Below are 6,000 nucleotides of genomic sequence, written 5' to 3'. Positions count from 1 at the left end.
GCCGAAATAACAAAATTTACACTATTTTATGTTATCTTCACTTTATGACAATTCATTTAAGATCACATTTACATATATTTCCTCTTAACTAGCATCTTGTTAATATTATTATTTATCAATTACAGCTATTCATTATTCCAAATGTACAATCCAAACAACATTTTTACTAATCCGAATAGCACCATATTCACACTAATCTAAAAAGCATGATTTTTTCTCTATTCACATTTACTATTCTCAAATTTCACTATTCTAGCTATTTTAACTCCCATCCAAATGTATCCAAAAAGAATGGAGTTGTTTATTCCGTCCATCAGAACATAATAAACCATTCTGTCCGGTTCATTTATGATAATTCCTTCCCAATTATCTCTAACTAACTTAACAACAACAAAATAATAATAATAACCAGGCCGTTATACTCTATCTCGTCCAGACGCTGGCACAAATAGAAAAAAGAAAATTTCTGAACTTTGTAATCTCTCATGTCCAGACAAAAATTTCTCGCCGCTTTAATTTTTGAAAAGAGAAGTTCAATTAAGAAAAATTAATCCCAAAACAAAGAAAGCAATTCAATTTTACTGCCGTAGATCATGCAGTTTCTAATTTGGAGGGAGCGATGTGCTAGATCATTCACCGATAAGAATAAACAAACAGAAGATATCATGGAAGAAATAAAATGGCATCTGCACCTTTATGAGACAACAAGGCGGCAAGCTCCAGGAAGAGATGAGACATGATCAGGCACGGAAAAACTAAAAAACAAGCAACTGGACCTTTGGAGAATCCGTACCGGTGTACCGAGAATGGTACTGGTAAACAAACAATTTGATGAGGCTGGCTTACCAGTAAGAAGAGGAAGCAATACCAACCTTACTGATGGCTAGTGTATTAACAAAACCTGAGGCGGGCAGCTCGTGTCCAGTCTGTCCGTGCCCTATGCCCAGAGTACTCGTGCCTGAACCCGGGTATAGGACGGGTAAACGGGTACACGGGTAAGGGCATTAAATGGACCGGACCCGGTTTTTCGGTAAAATACCCGGGCATACCCGGATCATAGTACCTGTTTACCCGTACCCGTGAGCCCGTGTACCCATGCCCGTGCCCGTGTCCGTGAACCCGTGTACCCGTGCCCGTGTCCGTGAACCCGTGTACCCGTGCCCGTGCCCGTGCCCGTGCCCGTGCCCGTGCCCGTGCCCGTGCCCGTGCCCGTGCCCGTGCCCGTGCCCGTGCCCGTGCCCTTGTACCCTTGTACTCTATACTTGTGTACCCGTACCCGTACCCGTTTATATTCAAAATTTCAAATTTCCCCCCACCCGTTTATATTGTTTTAATATATTTTTTATGAGTGATGCTTCTGTGCATACAAGGACCTATTTGTAAAATGAACATATTTTTATTTTCAAAGTTCAAACAGTCGATCCGAACCGTTCAACTTGTTCTCCATATTAATATGTGCTTGGAGACCAAATTTTACATTTTTCTGAAATTTTTTACTATTTATTAAGATGAGTACAAAAAATATCAAATTCAGACCATTGAATTTTGTACCCATCTTAATAAATAGTAAAAAATTTCAGAAAAATGTAAAATTTGGTCTCCAAGCACATATTAATATGGAGAACAAGTTGAACGGTTCGGATCGACTGTTTGAACTTTGAAAATAAAAATATGTTCATTTTACAAATAGGTCCTTGTATGCACAGAAGCATTTGCCATTTTTTATTTATATTTTATTTAACCTATTAAAAATAAATGAACGTTTAAAATACATATTATCACTTTAAAATGAACGTTTAGAAAATATATTATCAATTTAAAATGTAAACTAAAAATTTCGAGATATAAATAAATTATAAACACGTGTAAAGAAATAAATAAATAAATTTGTACTTAGCCGAATAAATATACAAATTTTTCGCACGAATAATTTTTATATATAAGTTACAAATTTTATTTATTTATATACACTATTTGATATTGAACTATTCAGATTTTAAAAGTCGAATTATAAACACGTAATAATATTCGTACAACGCCGTAAAAAAAACAGAAAAAAAAACCGGACCGGACCACCTCCTACCCGGACCCATGCCCGTGCCTACCTGTGCCCGTCCCCGGATATTCCTAGCCCGCCCGTGCCCTGCCCGTAATCCAAACCCTACTGATGGCTACTTCACTTGTTCTTCTTTTGTTTTCTTTATTCACTGATATTTACTTTCTTGTTTAAATCCTAGTTTACCTTACCTTACTTTAATTTTGTCATTATATTTTCAACTACGCTCAACTGTTTTGAGCAAAAACTTTTACTTTTATTGTGGTGGTTACCACCGTTGTGTAACGGATCGATCCTATTTCAATATATAAATGTGGGCCAAGACCCGCATTTTTTCTTCAAAAAAAATTTTACTGCCGTAGAAACGCAAGTTTATTTTCCAATTTGAATCTAATATGTAACCTATGATATTTAATGGAACTTCTCTTCTCAAAAATTCAAGCAGTGAGATCTCTTTTTCCTTTTTTTTCGCTGGTCTGGACGAGATGGAATACAACGGCCAGAGCTATTTTTTGTTTTTCTATCGGATGTGGACGGGATGGAGCATAACGGCCAGGTAATTTTCTTTTTTTTTGGTTATTCAGTTAATTAGCGATATTCGGGAGTTACAACTGGACGGGATAGTCTATTCCATCCAGCGGACACAATAAATAATCACATTCTTCTAATATTTTAATATTTCACTAAACCGTTCCCTTTTGTTGATATTTTTTTTTTTCTATTAATAAAAAATTCAGAGCTAACAATCCACTTATATTTTTTATTATAAATATTTACCTCTTCGAAAGTAAGATTGAGAAAAGGGGAAATAAATCTGCTGCGATTGTAGTCCCTACAATTTCAAATTTCATTATCTATTTTTTAGAAGGTACGAATATCAAGAGTAATTATTTTCTCAGCATGAATCTCAAAACAAATAAAAGGGTGGAGGTGGAATTGTAGATCCCTGCGATTATAAATATTTACTTTCTAGAAAGTAAGATTGAGAAAAGAGAAAATAAATCTACTACGATTCTTTGAAATCGCAAGGTCCCTATAATTTCAAATCTCACTGTCTATTTTTTTAAAATACGAATCTCAGGGTATTATTTTCTCAGCATGAATTTTAAAATAAATAAGGACCCGTTCAGCATGATACTATTCACGTGGGAAAAAGAAAATTCACTCAGATTGAATTTTTTTTTCCCCCATGTGAACAGTAATTTTTCAATTCTTATTCCTATTCTCATGGGAATGCCGAACACGCCCTGAAAGAGTGGATGTGGAATTGTAGGATCTTGCGATTCCAAAAAATCGCAGCAGATTTATTTCCGAGAAAAGGTGAAGGGGAAACGAAAAGTCGAAGTCGGCATATTTCCATTTAAAGAAACCTCCATGAAATGAGTGTACAGTTCAAATAAGGAAAATTTATACTATAAATCATAAGGTTTGACTGAAATTAATGAAACAAAAAGAAAAATAAGTTATCAATGCTGACTTGAACATCTCAAGATATTTTAATTGTGTGGACAGCTTTACCTTTCGATATATATTTCTTAACTTAAAGCTAATTATCTCTCTCTTTATAAGTAATCGATCATTATTTCTTTATATGTTATTCTTGTTTTAAAAAATCAAAGGTTGCTAAGTTATCATACATGGCTGATAACCATATATATGTCTTAGGTGTAACAAACGTGAATTATATTTATAACTTTTTAAAACCGAAAAAAAAAAATACAACGTTCCATCATTTGGTTCCACAAGCAACTTCTCTGAGTCCGAATCTGCTGTAATTCTAGGAGGAATTACAGGGCTTGAAATTCCAATATCAACCGTTCAAATTTTTTCTGCACAAATCTAAAAAAAATATAAGTTTTCATGCACAAATGTCAAGAAAGACCAACGGTTCAGATTTGGATTACAAGGTCCTGTAATTCCCCAAGAATTACAGGGTCCTGTAATTCCCCAAAAATTACAGCAAATTTATTTTCAACTTCTCTAGCTTTATGTCCAATTCTGTCTAGAAGTTTTGATGATATTTATGGATCTATTTGTTTCCGAATATGTAGTTCATATCTCTTGTAAAAGGTACAAAACCCAGCTAATAAACTCAATAGAGACGAAACTAGAAATTAGAGATGGAGAACTGAACATATTATTGTAATATAATTTTATTTTTTAAGAAGGATTGAAAGATAATAAGTACTTATGAAAAAAATTAAAGTACAGAGAATGTTAATTTTTATTTATATAGTTAGATTTAGTCATTCATAATTAACATCTAGATCCAACTTTAGCTCAATATCCCTTCATCCATGGTGATTGGTGATCATTAGCAAGAGAGAGAAAGAGTTGACATTAATGACACATTAATTATTTAATATAAGATATCTAGGATGCAAACGGATTGGATATTATCTGTATCGGTGATACGTATTTAAAAATTAGATATGGATATCGGAAGATATCTGTGTAGATATGGATACATATATGATTTTAAATTTTCATTATTTGTATTCAAATAATAAATATATACCATATAATTTAATATTTATTATAAAAAAAATTATGTATATATCTATGGATATCCAATCCGTATCTATATCTGAAAAATAAAAATATATACGAAAAAAAATTTATCACTATCAGATCAGAATTGATGGCTACAAATATCTAGTTTTTTTTCGTGATTGAAAATAAGCTATTTTTGGAGTTAAGCTATTCGAAATAACCTATTCGGTGTTTGATTGAGTTAGAATAGCTATAATAGGGAATTCAAATTTTTTTGTCTTATTAGAATAGGTTATTCCTAATTTTTTTGAGATTTGACTATTTTAATAAGACAAACAATAACTATTTTTGATTTGATTATTCTAATTATTCTTATTTTGCAATCAAACATACCCCCAATTAGTTGCTAGAAAAGAAGAATCCTCATCAGTGATTAAGGTTGTGTTATGTGCGTTGAAAGTTACATGTTTAAAACTTTGTTGATAATATTTTTATGGATATTTAAAATTGAGAGATTTTCTCTTCATTTTTATCTTATAAATAGTAATTGCTCAAAAAAAGTTTTTTTTTTCTCTCACCTCATAAAAAGTCAAGACCGCAAAGTTTATTTGGTCAACAGTTAAAAATATGTGACATTTGTTGAATGAGGACCTTTCGCCGTAGAATGGTCCTGATTTTTTAAAATAACTAGCTATTATTCAAAGCAACTAGTTGTAAGAAAAAAATTCAGAGGCAGATAAAAACAAAAAAAACCTCAAGGATTGTTGGACTTTGTTTAGAAAATAGATATCTTAAGGGACTAGTTTCAGTTGGAGATACATGTTTTTATAATAAAAATTGGACATCAGGTAATCTAATTTTTAATATTCTCAATAAAAAAATGTATTCAGATTTTAAATTTGTGACTTTTTACACTTGAAGTATATTATTTTTTATACTAGATAAAAGGTTGATTCTCAGTTTCTTAGTTTGAGATACATTTTCTCTAAATTTGATCACCTGTAGCCCCATTAGGTCATGTTAAACTTTTTTCGAACTTCAAATTTGTTTAAAAGATAAAATAATAAATAAAATGTAAACAATATGAAAATATTATAAAATAAAGACACAAATTGTAAAAAAATTATGTATATAAAAATATTTATTGTTGGAATTTAGATTGTTGTTTGAGATTAATAATAACATAAATATTATATTATTCTGGTCACGTATGTAGTCATGATATTGACCAAGCAAGTTCATATTCTATGTTGTGTCTCCATCAAAACAGACTTATTGACATTATTTTTCTTCTTTCTAAATGATGGTCATAACACGTGACAGCCAGTGGCGGAGCCACCTATATTCACCCCTGGATTTTAAAATACGGTATCAAGTTTGTATATAGTTGGTTTGGATTTGAGTTTTGTCTATTTCTGATTGAGTCAAAGTTCTCGATTAGTGAAATTGGC

The sequence above is a fragment of the Carex rostrata genome, chromosome 8 (assembly GCF_964058835.1).
Source record: "Carex rostrata chromosome 8, lpCarRost1.2, whole genome shotgun sequence".
NCBI classification, from domain to species: Eukaryota; Viridiplantae; Streptophyta; class Magnoliopsida; order Poales; family Cyperaceae; genus Carex; species Carex rostrata.
This window is presented reverse-complemented; position numbering follows the sequence as displayed.